Raw genomic sequence first — 18,919 nt, 5'->3', positions numbered from 1 at the left:
GCCGGAGCAAAGCTCGTCAGGAAGGGTGGGAGGTGGGCGAACGCTGAATCACCAGGTTCCAGGTCCTCTTCCCTCCAAGGCAAGCCCCCGATGTCAGCCTGGTTGGTGAGCCCGTTCCCCAGCAGTGCAGTTCCCCAGCAGTCGATGAGCCCATTCCCCAACAGCGCTCAAACGCCACCTCCTGCAGTCGGACAAAAGCTCCCGAGCATCCAAGCTCTGCTGAAAGCCAGAAGGCTCCAATTGAGCACCAACTCTGGCCCTGCGTTCGAGCTCTGGCTCCAGCCTCACAATCTCGCACTCATTCGGGCAGCCAGTAATCAGGGAGGCGAGGAGGGGGACCAAAGCAAAGCAAAAGCAAAGCAAAGCAGGCTGCTTATATACCGCCCCATAGCGCTTCAAGCACTCTCTGGGCGGTTTACAAGTTAATTATGCAGGCTACAAATTCCCCCCTCCAGCGAGCTGGGTACTCATTTTACTGACCTCGGAAGGATAGAAGGCTGAGTCAACCTTGAGCCGCTACCTGGGATTGAACCGCAGGTCGTGAGCGCAGTTTTGGCTGCAGTACAGAAAAGAAGAGGGGAGAGAAAGAGAAGAAAGGAAAAAAGGAAAGAAAAGACAAATAAAATAGTGAGAAAAGACCAAGAGGCAAGCCAGTGCAGCAGAGAGAAGCACTAGCCAGCCGCCACCGGTGCCATCTTGGGAGAAATGTTGTTGCCCACTCTGCTGAAGAGCTCCAACAACTTATGAACCATTTTAGTAAGGCTTGCCAAGGACTTTGGATTAACAATCAGCCTGAAGAAAACACAAGTCATGGGCCAGGCCGTGGACTCACCTCTCTCTATTACCATCTCCATGAAAGAATTGGAGGTTGTCCATGAATTTGTGTACCTTAGCTCAACCATCTCTGACACTCTCTCCCTAGATGTTGAGCTGGATAAACGCACTGGCAAAGCAGCTACCATGTTTCCTAGACTCACATAGAGAGTATGGCTTAATAAGAAGCTGATGGCATACACCAAGATCCAGGTCTATAGAGCCTGTGTCCTGAGCACACTCCTGTACTGCAGTGAGTCCTGGACCCTTTGTGCACGGCAGAAGAAGAAGCTGAACACCTTCCATATGCATTGTCTCTGATGCATTTTTGGTATCACCTGGCAGGACAAAGTTCCAAACAGAGTAGTCCTTGAATGAGCTGGAATTTTTAGCATGTATACATTACTGAAACAGCAACATCTATGTTGGCTCTGGCATGTTGTGAGAATTGCTGACAGTCGGATTCCAAAAGATCTCCTGTATGGAGAATTAGTGCAGTGAAAGCACCCCAGAGGAAGACCATAGCTGCGATACAAGCGATATCTTAAAATGGGATCTGAAGGCCTTAGGAATGGACCTCAACAAATGGGAAAGGTTGACATCTGAGCGTTCAGCCTGGAGACAGGCAGTGCATCATGGCCTCCCCCAATTTGAAGAGACACTTGTTCAGCAGGCTGAGGCAAAGAGGCAGTCCCGAAAGCAGCAAAATCAGGGAGCTGGATAGGGCACAGATTGTATTTGTCTTCATTGTGGAAAGGATTGTCAGTCTCCAATTGGCTTTCTCAGCCACACTAGACGTTGCTCCAAGACTTCTATTCAGAGCACATTACCATAGTCTCTCAAGACTGAAGGATGCCTGCACATATTTTGTAAATACACTGCTGGTGGTGGAATCTACCATCTCTACGAGTCTTTTTGATTTTGACCTGGAAGACTGACTTGTCTCGGAGTCACCTCCACATCCCAAATTCCTGAAAATATATTATTATAAAATTATACCTCCCCATGAGAATACTAAACACATTGGAATCCCAAGTTGCCATAAGGCCAATTTTTAATTTGAAAAAAAAACTGAATACAATCCCATCAGGTGGTTGGAAAAAGTAAAACTTCTTAACATTTCACCAAAGGGATAAATTTGGGGCCAGGCAGGCCACACTAAAGATTTTGTCTGAGAACCAAGCAGAACCTAAATTCAGTACTACATGAAGAAAATTAGGAACTCAAGAAGGATAATGATGATAATGATGGTGGTGGTGGTGGTGGTGGTGGTGGTGGTGGTGGTGGTGGTGGTGATGATGATGATGATGATGATGATGATAATAATAATAATAATAATAATAATAATAATAATAATAATAATAATAATAATAATAATAATAATAATAATAATAATAATAATAATAATAATAATAATAATAATAATAATAATAATAGGACTACTGGAAACAGACAACATCATGCACACAAAAGTTAAAGAATTGACAGAAAGAGAATATATCAAAAGGCTGCTTAAAATCTTGAAATCAAAATTAAATGGGGAAATGCAATCAAAGCCATAAACACATGGGCCGTTCCAGTAATTATATACCCAGATGGAATAGATTGGACTCAAAATGAACTAGAAGAATAGGATCGAAAAACACAAAATCTAATGAACATGCATCACACACTACATCCAAAAACAATGTGGACAGAATATATTTACTACAAAAATATCAGAGGCTCTGGATTACTACAAATACAGCAGGTAGCAGAGGAAGAAAAAAGAAGCCTAAATCAGTGGTTCTTAACCTTTGTTACTCGGATGTTTTTGAACTGCAACTCCCAGAAACCCCAGCCAGCACAGTTGGTGGTGAAGGTTTCTGGGAGTTACAGTCCAAAACTCCTGAGTAACCCAAGGTTAAGAACCAGTGGCCTAAATGATTATATCAGTACAAGCAGAGAAAAATTACTAAAAGCAGTGAAAATAGAGAATATTTTGAAAGCAACAGACACAAAGACTCAATATTTATTTGTTTTATTTTATTTTATTTTATTTATTTAACTTATATGCCGCCCACACTACCCGAAGGTCTCTGGGCGGCTTACAGCATTTAAAATACAATAAAAAGGCAAAATAAAAGGGCAAAATAATTAAAATGCAATTAAAATATATATTCTAAAAATTGCCATCAGACCTACAGCTGATATAAGAAACAACAATTTGAAAACAAATTAAACAGCTGGAAAAATGAACCACTACATAGGCAACACCTGAGAAATACTGATGGAAAGCATGATCACAATTCAGCATGGGTATGGCTAAAATAATAATGTGCTGGTGAGTCAATCTGGACTTACGGTGCCACTTTCCAGGGTTTTCTACGTGGAGAGCATGTATGTATGTATGTATGTATGTATGTATGTATGTATGTATGTATGTATGTATGTATGTATGTATTTATTTATTTATTTATTTATTTATTTATTTATTTATTTATTTATTTATTTATTTATTTATTTATTTACACTCAGTACTCAGAAGTGGTTCATCATTTCCCTCTTCTGGGGGAGTCCTGTGACTGTGCAGCTTGCCCAAAGCCACACAGGCTAGCTCTAGAGTACTTGCAGGAGGCACCATGGGGCATTGAACTCCCAATCTCTGGTTCCAAAACCAAAGCAACAACACCTTTAGCAATGACAAAAATGGACTCAATATATAGTCTCTAACTGGTAGATTAAGGTAATAAACTAAATTATATAAGGCAGGTTTTAATGAGTAAGTCTCTAAACTAATAGCACATTAATTGGGGAAGTTTAGGGAACTGGCTTCTTTTTTTCTAATAAAACCTAATAATAATTCTAATAAATTTATATCTGATAAATACTTTCTAATAAAAATGAAAAACTCTAATAGAGTAGATCTTTGGTCTAGATGGGCAGGATAGAAATCAAATAAATAAATAAATAAACAAACACTGCAGACTAAAAGTAGACCCAATTTAAATTAACAGATCATTTTATGTATAGTATGTAATCATAGAAAATGTCAATTATTAACTAGTTTTATCTGCATTTCTGGGCTGATTTTTACAATACTATCTGGAGGTGAATTGACCCCACAATTAGACACAAAAACATGGTGAATTGCACATACGTAAGAATCAGGGACGTGGTGCTGCTGTGGGTTAAACTGCAGAAGCCTCTGTGCTACAAGGTCACAAGACTAGCAAATCGTAAAATCGAATCCATGTGACGGAGTGAGCTCCTGTCGCTTGTCCCAGCTTCTGCCAACCTAGCAGTTCAAAAGCATGTAAAAATGCGAGTAGATAAAAAGGTACCACCATGGTGGGAAGGTAACAGCGTTCCGTGTCTAGTTGCACTGGCCACGTGACCACGGAAACTGTCTTCGGACAAAACGCTGGCTCTATGGCTTGGAAACAGGGATGAGCACCACCCCCTAGAGTTGGACACGACTGGACTAAATGTCAAGGGGAACCTTTACCTTTCTTTTCCTTTAAAATCAGGAATGTATCTTTGAACAAAGATCCATGAATAATCCAGTGAAACAGTAGCATGCTAATAGCCTCTTTCTAGCTCTTTCATCTAGATGAAGCATTAGCAGAAGCTATATTTGAAAATATGAATAATAATTGTGTGTCCTTAAGTCAATTCAAACTTATTGGGATCCTTTTCAGGTTTTTCCAGATAGAGAGTACGCAAAAGTGGTTTATCATTCCCTTCTTTTCTGGCAGCTTGCCAGAGGTGACATAAGCTAGCTCACATACATGGTGGGGGACCAAACTCCCAGCCTCGGGCTCCACAGTAAGATACCTAATTAACTGGGCTATCCAGCCAGCTTTGAAAATATTAGGTAGGTAAAGGTTTCCCTTGACATTTAGTCCAGTCGTGTCCAACTCTAGGGTGCAGTGCTCATCCCTGTTTCCAAGCCATAGAGCCAGCGTTTGTCCAAAGACAGTTTCCATGGTCACGTGGCCAGCGCGACTAAGACACAGAACACCATTTGAAAGTATTAGCAAAAGCTATATTTTACTTCCGTTTTTACAACATGGCACAAAAACAGTATTTATTTTTAACAGTAACTTTCAGCAATGGTGACAAGAAATGGAATCCTAGAAATCATAATCCACCATTTGCCTTGTAGTATTATCTTCCTGCATAGTTTGAAATGCATTTGACACTGATCATGTTTGAATGTCTGTTCTAATCATCTTCAGTGTACAGTCCAGTTAAAGTGAAGTCCTTCAGGCCTGAACGGATGCAACGCTAATTGTCTGTCCACTGTCAAGAATGTCACTTATATGGCTAGCTACCTTCCCCCTGAATAACATTTAGCAGTGTCTACCCATGCTGTGTCATCATGGGAGATGGGAGATTATAGGGCATGAACTAGAGCGCCAAAATTTCCTCCACCCGGCATTTGGCCATGTTGGCCAGGAGATTTGGGGAGTCTAAAAAGTTATTTTTCCAAGCAGTTGTAACTTTGAACCAAATATTTTTGCCCAACACAGCACATTTTCTCATGAGGAATACATTAAAATAACTAATAGGAAAATACAATATATGCAACAATGCCTATCTGATCTTTTAGGAAACTAAAAGTTGATGGTGAAGTGACCGGGGCTTCCAAAATGCAAGCAAATTTGCCCAACAACATGCTATATGTGTTTGTGAAATGTTTTTAAAGCTCGTTTACACAGCTGTTTGCCAGTCATCCATTTAAATTGTATTGCCTTTTCTCCAATCCGCCTTCAGCACGCAGCACTGAAGTTGCACAGGTGTGCGGTACGCTCTCACAGCTACAAATGTAGATTACAATGTGTTTATCTGGAATGCAGGGGGTCTAGAGAGATTTCAACTGTTTGCAACATGTACAACTGCTACATGAATGGTCTCAACTAATGAATATTTGTGCAACTTATATCTGGATGTCTCAAAATTGCCACTGGAAAAGGATATCCAGCTGAATCTTCTCAGAATCTTCCCAGAAAGCCAATTATGCTAACATGATACAGTACAGTACATGACATCCATAAAGAAATATTTTAGCAACAATGCTGTGCACACATATCTGGGAGCAAATTTCAGGGAAATTAGTTGGATTTACATCTGAGCAGTCATATAGAGGGTTGTACTATAAGGCTGCTACACTAAACATACTAGGGAATAAGCACTGTTATACTTTGTGGGACTTACTTTTGAGCAAACATAGAATGCATAGGATTGCGCTGTGTATTGTTCAAGACACCTTGGGCTAGATGTCTTGAACAATACAATGAGATGGTGCTGTTGGTGCTTTGTTACTACTATTCAAAGGTGCCTTTAGGAATTTTTCCAGATGGGACCAAAGCTGCATAGCAATGTGTTTAAACAAGTCATATAGAAACATGATGTGTGTGTCTGAATAAATTGAATAAGAAATAAATTGGGAATGCGGGGAGGCAAGCACACACACCCCCCATGGACATTTACAATGCTATCTAGTGGCTCACAGCCAAAATATAAGAACTTTAAAAAATCTCTGCTTATATAGTCTAGTAATTTGTTCACTGTAGGAAGTCCAGAAGCAGGAGTAATAGCACACACTTGCTCTTGTTTCCCCAACAACAGGTACAGACAAACGTCTGATGTTGCGATGTGACATCAAGTTTCTTCTAACTTAAGACAACCCCAGCAAGGTATGTGAAATGCTTGAGGAGTCGTTTACAGTTGTCATCCAACAGTACATTTCCTTGGCCAGGTGAGGATTTGAACCCGTGTTTTCTGCATCACATTTGATGCTCTATCCACTATACTACTCTGGCTCTCAAATGTAAAGTAGTGCTATTATAAACAGTAGCCACTGACAGCATTAGCTCCCATTAACTTATCTACTGTCCCTTTCAAAGTTAGCTATATGTATAGTAATCTCTTTCGTATAGTAATAAACCCTATGGTTAAACTACAGATGCTGCCACATTACAGGCAAATGTTTCCACAGTTTTCTGCCAGACATCTTTGACATTTGCCTTAAACATTACTGCAAATTTTTTTTGTTTTACAAAATTGTAAAATTTGGAAATATGGCAACTGCTTCACAAACAAATAGCCTTGACTAATTGTTTCTTTTTGACCAAACTCCGGGAGGCAGTGGAAGACAGGAGGGCCTGGTGTGCTCTGGTCCATGGGGTCACGGAGAGTCATACACGACTTAACGACTAAACAACAACAACAATTGTTTCTTAGTCTTTCTTCTAGCCTTTCTCTCAATTCACTATCTACACAGGTGTGTTTCGTGGGGACATGGGAGTCTTCTCTGTTGCTGCTCCCAGACTTTGGAACTTCCTCCCACAGGAGGCCAGGCTGGCCTCATCTTTGCGGTTCTTCCACAAGCAAAGACCTTTCTCTTCAGGCAGGCTTTCCTTGAGTGACTGGCTACCAGTCACTGAGGGGAGATAGGTTTTTAAAATGGATTGCTGTGCTTTACTGTTTTGAATATGTTTTCGGTGTTGCTTTTGTTTACTGTTTTTTAGCATGGCATTAGTTGATCCTTTTTAGTATATGTATACTTACTATTTTTAGGTTTAATATTGTATTTTAATGAAGTAAGCTGCCTTGGGCCCTTTTAAAGGAGAAAGGCAGGGAAATAAATAAATAAATTTAAATATTTGTTTTAATATGCTTAAAATGTGCTGATGTGCAGTGCTTTTCTGAGGTATGAATGCTATGTGTGCTGCTTGTATACTGAGTTTTACTCTTTGTTTATAAGTAACAAGCTGACACGTAGCACATACAGTCTTAAAGAGGGAAAATCAGGGGAAAAAAACCACTGATTGAAATAACTCTCAAATGTAACTTAAATAACTAGAGCCAAAATAGACACAGACGAGAAAAGAAAAAATGGGCTTGCCAATGACTAATACAATACTTCTAAAATAATACTGGGCCCAACAGAGAGACTCACTGGAATAAACAAGGCTGGAGAAAGAATGATTGAAGTTAACTGACAGGTTATAGTAAACCCAGGGCTTTTACAAAGCTTTAGCAAAGCTCTTTGGAGCACTTTCTTCCTGTAACCAGAATGATGACAAACCTTCAGTTGTGTGAGTGGAGAGTGCTGCTGGGGTTTTGGCCCCCACTGGGAAGCTGGAGAGGACATGGGTATTTCTTTCTATTTTACATTTAATTGCCACATTTTATTTTGCTTACAGCTGGTTTTATGGACTGTTTATTACGGGCAGTGACATTAAAGTGTTGCATGTCCTTAGGATTTAGGCAAGGCTTCCTGGATGACAGGAAACCTTTGTAAGGATCACCATAAGTCAAAATCAACTTGACGGCCCATAATTATTATTATTCATGCATGACAAGAATTCTGGACATTCAGTGTCAAACACATAGCTCTCAAACAAGGGTCTGTTGCTGTTGTTTTTAAAAGGTAAAACCTCAGGCAATGAAGGTTCATATCCATGGCATGGGGGGCGGGGTGTCCACCTGAAATCTAGAAGGTCCCCATCCACCAGCTACCCATGTCTACAGGGATTTGAAAACAGATGGATAAGGTGGATTCAAACTAATTCCATCATTGACACAGATGAGACTGGCTTTAGAAGTCATATCTTAAATGTTACAAAATCTCTTTTATCTACCCAGACTAGGAGGAAGAAAAATGTCTGTGCTACTTGAGTGGAAAGATCAAGAATATGTCAACTCTCCCTTTCAAAAGATGGATTCACAGAGCAGAGTAGCAGGTCTACCCACCTTTTGTGTGAAGCTAACAATGAAAATTGACATAAGTCTTAAACACTGAGAAAAGAGAAATTGCATTTTATTTTCAGCAATTTTCACAGGATCACTAAGTTATTCTGTTGCAGCAAAATAGCAAAGAATCTTGTGGTACCTTTATGACTGAAAGATTTATTATAACACAAGCTTTCTTAGACAGGCAACCCACTTTATCAAATCCATGGAGTGAAGGCTGAGGTCTCCAGATATATTAGGAAGTGATTCTTAGCATATCACTTAGAGCCTGGATGCTATCTTGATGCATCATCACTGTTAATTATTCTGACTTCAGTGAACAGACGGACGGACGGACGGACGGACGGACGGACGGACGGACGGACGGACGGACGGACGGACGGACGGACGGACGGACGGACAGACAGACAGATAGATAGATAGATAGATAGATAGATAGATAGATAGATAGATAGATAGATAGATAGATAGATAGATAGATAGATAGATAGATAGATAGATAGATAGATCCTGCAGAACAGTATTCAGAAAGCATAAGAGAATTGCCGTGACCACTTTATGTCTCAAGTGTAGCCATTATCCCCCTGCCACACAGCCAACCCCATGACCTGTTTTCCTAAGCACAGGCAGGCAGAATTAAATTGCTTACTTTCAATAAAAATGCAAAAAGGGAAATTAGAACAAATCTTTCCTGGGTCTTTCCTACCCTCCCTCCTTCACTTTTATGTGGCAGAGACCAGCCAGCAATAATCAACCAGGGCCATTTAGTTATAGTCTCGTCTTGCTGTGACTAATAGGATGATTGGTTGTATAGCTTCTTTATGGTTGTTCATTATATCACCCTTACATAAAGTAATTTAATTTCAGTGGGATAATTAGGGCATTTCTAATCTAACTGATAGTCTGAATGAAATTAGATTCTCAGAGGGAGATTTGTGTATCGGGAGACTGGTGACCTTCGGCCCCAATTTTCACACAATGTATTAAACTGACAGCCTGACTCCGAAGCTGTGCTCCACTGTATCTTTGCAACTTGCACTCATCCTCAGGCTGCTGGCAGAAGCCATAAGCAAGGTCCTGGCTTCTAAAGATCACAGTCTCTAGAGGAACTGGAAGACACAAAAGTGAACTTTTCAGCAAAAGCATCATTCTGGTTGCCATGGCTGCACTCTAGAACACAAAACAATAGCAAAATCCAAAGCTTTACTGACTGTATGCAGAACGCTCCTTTTTCCATGAGCTATGAACATGTAAAGAAGCATCAGGGCTGCACCTACCAGCCGCACCTTATCCATAGATACACACACACACACACACACACACACACACACACACACACACACACACACACACACACACACACACACACACACACACACACACACACACACACACACACACACACACACACACACACACACTTTTTCTGGACAATTTCTAGAACCCCCCCCCCCGGCCACTGTTTTTGAACTCTTGTTAAAAATAAATAAGTTGACTGTTCACGAGTGCTTAGCCTGACTTAAGGGAATCCAGGCTGCCTTTTGCAAAGATGGCAGCTGCAGCTTTCCTACCCTAAATGAAGCCACAGCTGCCATCTTTGCAAAGGGCAGACAGTCTACCTTTTTACATGCCGTGGCTGTGAAGGCCTGATGGAGACCTTGGCAGCAGCTATTAAGGTAAGAGGGTGTCGGTGTGAGTAGGTTGGGGGCTAAGGTAGGGAAAGGAAGTGGGTGTGGGGGTAGGCTGTTGGGGTAGCTGTGTGTGGGGGGGTGGCTGCCTATTGGCTTCTGATCAGCTGATCAGCAGCCGGTAGGCAGAATGGGCTTCTGTGCTGTGTGGTAAACTCTCCTGGGGGGATCCAATTTGTGGGTAAATAACTTGGATGTCTCATATCCAATCTTCACCAAAGTTGGCAAGCATGTTGGGGAAATACATAGGAAGCTCTGTTGTGATTCTGGAGTCCCTAAATACCTGGGGGAGCTTTCCTGGGGGGGTCCTATTTGTGACTATGTAACACGGGGGTCTGTGATCTAATGTTCATCAAACATTCAAGAGTTGTAGAAAAGCATCTGAGAAAGCTTCCCTGCAGATTTGGTGACTCTAGGTGCTAAGGGGACAGATTTATAGCAATTTAAAGTGCAGATGAATCGACTGCAACCTGCCTCTTGTACAGGAGGTAATATATAGCCATCCTGACTGGTAACCACTGATGGCCTTAACCTCTTTGAATCTATCCAATCCCCTTTTAAAGTCATCCATGTTGACAGCTATTGTGGGCATGTTGTAGGAGTGAATTCCACACTTTGGGGTGTGGGAAGAAGTACCTGTTTTTACCAGCCCTGAAACTGTCATGGTCAGAAACAGAAGTTAGAGAGAGCTGCAAGTTTTGCTGAAAGGATGTTAATGTTTGGGTGTCAGTAAAGACATACAGTTTCCTGTCCCATCACACGTATTAATTATGCTTAGGATGACAACTTTGTCACCAATTATTGTGTTGTCAATGGGCATTTTACTGAATGGACACAAATTATATTTCCTGCCTTTCATCATCATTTGACTCTACTATTTACAGAACCCCACTATTTGCATCCTTTCTACTTTGACCCCTACTCATCCACATCCATGGCTGACAATCGAAAATAAAACTTTAGGAGTCTGATAAAAAGGATATGGGTCCCTGAAATGTTGTGCATTAATAAATATGTTGCCCTGTTAGGTGCTGCATGACTTCTGATTGTTTCTGCTAAATGGTAACATTTTCTTGCACCTTCAAAAATGTTAAGAATTGCAGGCAGATGGCTGACATTTGCTAAATTTGTAATGCTACTATAAAATATATATTTCAGATACTGTATAGTGTTGGGTTTGGTTCAAAATTGGGAAAGGAGTACGACACGGCTGTATATTATCCCCCAGCTTATTTAACTTATATGCAGAATACATCATTCAGAAGGCTGGACTGGAGGAATCCCAAACCGGAATTAAGATTGCCGGAAGAAATATCAACAACCTCACATATACAGATGATACCACTCTGATGGCAGAAAGTGAGGAGGAATTAAAGAACCATGTAATGAGGGTAAAAGAGGAGAGTGCAAAAAATGGTTTGAAACTCAACATCAAAAAAACTAAGATCATGGCCACTGGTCCCATCACCTCCTGGAAAATAGAAGGGGAAGATATGGAGGCAGTGACAAATTTTACTTTTTTGGGCTCCATGATCACTGCAGATAGAAACAGCAGCCATGAAATTAAAAGACACCTGCTTCTTGGGAGGAAAGCAATGACAAACCTTGACAGCATCTTAAAAAGCAGAGACATCACCTTGTCAACAAAAGTCCGAATAGTCAAAGCTATGTTTTTTCCTGTCGTGACGTATGGAAGTGAGAGCTGGACCATAAAGAAAGCAGATCGCCGAAGAATTGATGCCTTTGAATTGTGGTACTGGAGGAGGCTCTTGAGAGTCTCCTGGGCTGCAAGGAGAACAAACCTATCCATTCTAAAGCAAATCAAGTCTGAGTGCTCACTGGAAGGACAGATCCTGAAGCTGAGGCTCCAATACTTTGGCGATCTCATGAGAAGAGAAGACTCCTTGGAAAAGACCTTGATGTTGGGAAAGTGTGAGGGCAAGAGGAGAAGGGGACGACAGAGGATGAGATGGCTAGACAGTGTCTGTGAAGCAACCAACATGAATTTGACACAACTCCGGGAGGCAGTGGAAGATAGGAGGGCCTGGCGTGCTCTGGTCCATGGGGTCACGAAGAGTCGGACACGACTAAACGACTAAAGGACGACGACGATAGTGTTGTGTTTTTGTTTTTGTCATGCACACTGTAGCAAATGACTAAAACTGGAGGAAAGACTGAAATCAGGAGCATGGCTTAATCAAAATTACCCCATGACTTTACAGAAAGGCCACAATCAAAACTTGGACTTCTTGTGTCACAGGAACTGCTTCTGAATGTCTTTTATATTTCCATGTAGTCCATAACTTTGCTGCAGCTTTTGTCAAATGTCTTCGGAAACGGAGCAAGAAGGAACTCCTTATCTTGAACTGAGAAATCATTAAGCAGACTAAGGATATGACAAGATGGATATTTGTCCCCATGTTTGTGCTATGCTTCTCACTGTTCCTTTCAATATTTATTCCAGTGACTTCAAGACATTAAAGCTAATTATGAGTAGATCTGTTCTTTTGGCGTGAATAAATGGTAAATTTTATTCAGCTGGCAGGACTTGGATCTTTTTGTAGCATTTCCATTTAAGTTATTTTGTCTTGCCTTTGACTTGTGTAATTAACTACATCATTCCTTTGGGACCAGTTGCTGGGCATGTTCAAAGACCATCAATGATGATGTGCATAGTGCAAGTGAATGCTATTCTTTTTGCTTCTCTTCTGCTTGCACTGCCAAGGACTACAACTCCAATGAAATTTATAAACTGTATTTTTTTTTAAATATCCTAGTTTAGCACTATAGTTGGTGGTTACAGCTGATCATTCATTATAGCTATAGTGCTAAACTGATACAGCACTAATTCAGATGCTTATCATGTCCTGTTAATTCAGCACTATTTGCCAAACATTTTTTTAAAGAACGTTTTCAATGTTGGCAAAAGGGATGGATAAAGGAGTGGTGATAATGGCAGATAAGGGTGCTGGGGAAAGGGTCCGGGTAACACATGGAGACTTGACATGCACCTTCCTGGGACAATTAAACATTTCTGTGTGAACAGCAACAGTGATATAAATGCCAGGGTGTGGTATAGAGAAGTTTGCATCCACCCAAGACAAACATCTATATGATCCACATCCTAAGACTCTGGACTCTCTACAAGTCCTTTCAGTTTATATCCCCTCGCCAGGTGTGTCTCATGCCAACTCCTGATCACAGAAGTGAGGAGCGTATGCCCGTGGTGAGAGCAGGTATGTGGAGATTCTCCCACATGGGGTCCGTCATCTTCCTGGCTGCTTGCTTCTCTCTACTCCTTTGCCTTTTGACACTAACTGATTCAAGGGTGCTTCCTTTGCTAGCATCAGCTTTGGATGGGAATTGGTTACTCATCGGAGCTGCTACTTCCTTTCCCATCCTCTCTCCCCCACAACACAAGGGCCAGAGAAGAAGGTTAGGATATCCTGGATTCCTGACTCCCATTCCTCAGGTGGCTTTGTTTGGCACCCGGCTTCTTGGCCCTCTGGCTTCATCTTTGGCTCTGGCTCCAGTGGTGGGAGGGCAGCTTTTATATCTGTCATTTGCCATGGATAGAGAGCTTGTGCTCCTTCCTCCAAAGAGTATGCCACTATCTTCAGGAAAGATATTACCAGGGTCTATGTTTTGAGTTTCCATTTTCCCAAGCAGAGTGGGGGAACTTTGCTATGCTTTGAGGATACTGGGGGCCCTCTACAGTATCTGTTCAGGTATAGGTCTGTGCCTCTAGTACTTTGGGTCCCGTAATGACATACCAACTGGGATTTCCAAGGTCCTGTCATCCTCACCCTTTTATTTGTTTCAATTTCTATTTTTCATATGTTTTGATTATCCTCAAAAGTAAGTGATTAATTTGATTTTGATGTATATATGTTGATATAAAATATGACATTTTCAGTTGGACATTTTCAATAAATCAAAAAGTTACATTTTAATGAACATATATCATTATTTTCCATATGCCCAATATGTTTGGATTAAATAATTATGAGTTAATTGATTGTGCCTTTTAAAAAATTGCATTTAAAAATGGTGGGGATTGTTAGGGTTAGTTTTGACATATGTCATACCGGTAAATTTTGGAAGCCACATTGTTACTCTGTATTACTTTGAGACATGCAAGGAAAACATTTCTATACCAGTTCTTCACACAAAATACAAGAACTTACATATAAGGTAATAATTGTGCTTTGTGTCTTCTCAAAGAATGTACTGTACTTGAGATGTAGTCTAGTGCAGCTTCAGGTGTATAAGGTAAAGGTAAAGGTAAAGGTTCCCCTTGACAATTTTTGTCCAGTCGTGTTCGACTCTAGGGGGCGGTGCTCATCCCCGTTTCCAAGCCATAGAGCCAGCGTTTGTCCGAAGACAATCTTCCGTGGTCATGTGGCCAGTGAGACTTAGACACGGAATGCTGTTACCTTCCCACCGAGGTGGTCCCTATTTATCTACTTGCATTTGCATGCTATATATATGAGTTTACACTGATACTTAATTTGAAATCCAAAAGGCAAACGAGGTGCAGAAAACTCTATACTGTATATCTAGCTTTATATGTGCCCTGCTTTCTGTCTGGGATGTTCAAACACAAGCAGGCCTCATGATAAGCTTTTTTAATTCAGATAAATAGGCCTAAGATATCTGACAGCTGTTTCATGCTCTTCACCATCATCTGAAACAATCAGTACACATTAGAGAGTACTTTTCCCTTTACAAAGGTGATAATTAGATAACAAGCTGAGATTAAAGTAATTATAGTTAGACAGCTGGCAAGGCAGCACAGTCATGTTGAAATACTGTTGATGCTTCAGCATCTGGTTCTAACAACAGTACAGGCTAAAAGATTTTACATTAATTACATCCCATAATTTAATATAAACATATTTAATTGCAATTGATGGGTGATAAACTGTTCAAGAATGACTTAACCCCTTACAGATGTCAAAATGATGGGAGCGGCATGTAGTTCGTTCCACTTGAGGTGCAAAGCTGGAGTCTGGAAGTTAGAAGATTCCCATCATTAGAAAGCAGCATTGTAGAGTACAAGTACAGTACTTAGATTTTGTTCTTGGGCAAATATGAAGCAATGGTTTATGCTACAAATGCATGTGTCCAGAATAAAAGTGATTTGCCATAATAAATATCTTGGAGTTGGTTGGATGGCATATAATTTTTATGGTCTTCTCCAACCCTTTCTAAAATCAATATGCTGTTATAAGGACTCCGCCATGTTTACAAATATATTTTGCCCTTGAAGCTAGTAGGGATGTAGGTGAGGAAAAACTTTTGAATTTGATTCATTTCAGGTTGTTTCACTAGAGTGCCTCATTTGTTTTAGGGTTTTCCATTTATTGGCCTTTTCGTTAAACATGAAAGGGACCGGCTCTTTTTTGGGAGGGGTCCCCATTTGTGTCTGGCACTCAGGCAAAAACCCTTAAGAACCTTTCAAATACTACCAAAAAATCACGTGACAGAAAACAACAAATCAATTCAAAAGCCACAAAGAGTCCTTCAAAATTACTTCAAAAAAGGAGGGGCAAGGCAGAAAATCCACAGTAAATTGACCAAACCACAATTTTAAAAATATCAGTCTAATAAGGAAATTAGAGAGAAAGAGAGAGAGAGGAAAAAGGTAAAAAAGGAAGAAACACACACACACACACACACACACACACACACACACACACACACACACACACACACACACACACACACACACACACACACACACACACACACCACCCCCTCTCCCTAAAGAAAAGCAAGGATACAAATACAGGCAAAAATACAGGCAAAGCTCCCCCCCCCCCCAAAATGAGAGACTATGGGGAGATTTATCTTTCCACCAGCAATGATGTTTTCTCTTCTCTTTCTTGTGTCTACCACCAGTGTGCAGTAGCAGGCAACAAATATAATCCAGGAAAGGAAAGTGGGTGGGTGGAGATGAGGGGAAATCCTGAATAAATTACCAAGGGAGGAGAATCTCAAAAATAATCTCAAGGAGGCATGCTGGCACCCCAGGAGGCTGCATAACACCTGCAACAAACATAATCCCTTGACATGGAAGGCTCACCCCCAAAATGCTGGAAAAAATGCAAAAATGATCCACAGGCACAGATGGATACAGTCAAAATGGAGGGCACCACAGAGCTCAACAGCACACAGATCTCAGCCTCAAGGAATGACAGAAGAAAAGAGCATCATTCACCAGACACTAACTAATCCAGATTCTTCTACACAAAATCCTCTTTCCCCCTCCCCCACCAGATATTTTGATTGGCTGTTAAAGCAGCCCTTGCAATGTTATTTGATTAGACATTTCCAGGTGGCTTGGCTGACAAAATGTGAAGGAAAGGAGAAATGAAAGCAATAAATAAAAACTAATTGGTAATATGTCACAGACGTAAATGAAATATAGTAAAATTGTATATACTGCTGTCCAATTCAAATTAAAAAAAATTAAACACTTTTCAAAAAACTTATCAGTGCTTGACATCAACTAAAAACAACTAATACTTTTGTTGATTTAAATTGTAACCTAGTTTGTATGGGCAACTTAACCTTGCTGTGGATTTTTTAGGCTTACCAGCAATTCCAGCTCAATATCTTCTGGCAATGCTCACAGAATCAAAAGAGTTGGAAGGAGTCTTAGCAACCCCCTTCCTGATGTAGATAATCAATAAAGCATCTCCAACATACAACTGTGCAGATCATTATTATTATTGTTGTTGTTACTACTCTGTTTGCTAGACCAATTGATTGGCCAGTACTCTGTTATGTAGTTCAGCCAACACAATGGGAATGGCATCAGCTGCGGTGGCAAATGGCTGTTAATTCAAGATTTTCTACTTCAAATTCAGGTTGCACATGACTTACGTGCAATGAAATGAAGTTGTGTGCAACCCAAAATCAAAGCAGCAACTCTTTAATTGTTGATGACATCAGTCCCACTGTGCTCTCAGAGCTATGGAACAGGATATTGAACACCCTGAGAACAGTCTCAGGAATGCATTAATAATGTGTTGTGTTATCCTTGGGAAGCTCACCTGCTGCCTGTGATGGGAACGAAAGTATCCCCACCCCAACACCAGGCCACTGCCCCATTGCCAGATACATACATTGAATGCTTTTTTAAAAAATCATCACAGCAGGGCACACCACCACATGGGAGGCAAGCAGAAGTGGCATTTTGTGCAGCTAAATTTAAGCCAGCCCTCCAGAGCACTGACTCCTTTTTTTTTTTTTTTTTTTTTTGAATACCAATTCTGAGAGAGGTACTGAGAACCAAGGTATGCTGGAGAGATGACTGTTTAGAGATGGTGTTTGAAGACAAGCTGTAAAAGGAAGGCATTTGATGTAGGGGATGCCGTGGCTCTGAGCAGCAAGAGAGTAATGCTGTCCCCAGTAGCCTCCAGCCTGAGGCAACCATCCAAGCAGATCTTTGTTGCTCTTATAGAGTACCAGAAAAATGAAGGGAAATACTCTGTCAATGCCTAGGCAAATGAAGTGTCCAGAGACAGTGTGCTTCCTGAGTGTTGGGTCACTGGGATAAACAGTGTGGGCTCCTGTGTTCTTGTTCTCTGCTTGTACACAATAATTCCCACAAGCAATTCTCAGGCAGCTCACTGATGTTCTTGGTTTACCATTTAAAAAAAGATGGAGTACACAATCCACTTGCAGGGGGCTCTTCTGTGGCAGACACCTTAGAATTTACTATGTGGCATTTCTAAGCAGCTGCAATTTTTCATTTACAACTATTACCCACAGAAACTATGTGCAGTTTACTGAATGACTGCATGGTACAGAGCACCTCATTACAATATCAAGAAACTAGCAACAAAGGAAAGGCAGGTGAAGACTCTTGGCTACTTAGCTTGTTGGTTGCAGAGTCTCAGGAATCTAATATAAGAACCATATATTTATCCCCCATGATATCATGTAGACTTGCTATAAGTCATTCATTTTCCTATATAAGTAATAATATTGGGGACCCTATGGATCATTGAGTCCAGCCCCTGCCAAGGAGGCACAGTGTGGTATCAAACTCCCAACTTCTGGCTCCACAGCCAGATACCTAAACCACTGTGCTATCCAGCAGTTACCTAAATTATTTAGCTATGTGAGTAATCTAATGAGCAGAGATAGCTGGCTTGCCATGGTTCCACTCTGGCAAAGCTGGAAATGTTGTTGGGAGGAGAGGTATTAATTCAAGGTGCAAAACTAGTATACAGTACAGAGTTTGTGTAGATGGCTGATATATGCTGCCTCTTGTTATGGAAGTTCATAAATGAAAATGTATTTTTATTTGTCTCTCTGTTCGCCCACAGGAATAGGAATAAAGAGACAGGAAAGATCCCTCTTGGGTTGAGGGAAATAAATGTTTTCCTTTTTGGTGATCCTTATTCTCCATGTCCTCATTTTCAGCCATGTAGTAATTGTCACCCTATGTGGTCCTAATGCCGGCTTCTTAGCAGAGTGCACGGGGGTCCTCATGTTCTCCTCCCTCTGCAGCAAGTCTTTCGAGTTCTTCATGCTGTGGTGGTGTTTCTCTTTCCCTCCTAGAGAAGCAGGCATAGTGTTTCTTTCCTGTTGTTGTAATCCTAGAGTTTCCTTCTGAGTCCAGTAAATTTTGTACAATCGACCTAATCTTCTCTTCCTTG

This window comes from Pogona vitticeps, chromosome 1 (genome assembly GCF_051106095.1).
Source record: "Pogona vitticeps strain Pit_001003342236 chromosome 1, PviZW2.1, whole genome shotgun sequence".
NCBI lineage: Eukaryota > Metazoa > Chordata > Lepidosauria > Squamata > Agamidae > Pogona > Pogona vitticeps.
The sequence above is the reverse complement of the archived record's forward strand: the minus strand, read 5'-3'. Positions refer to the sequence as shown.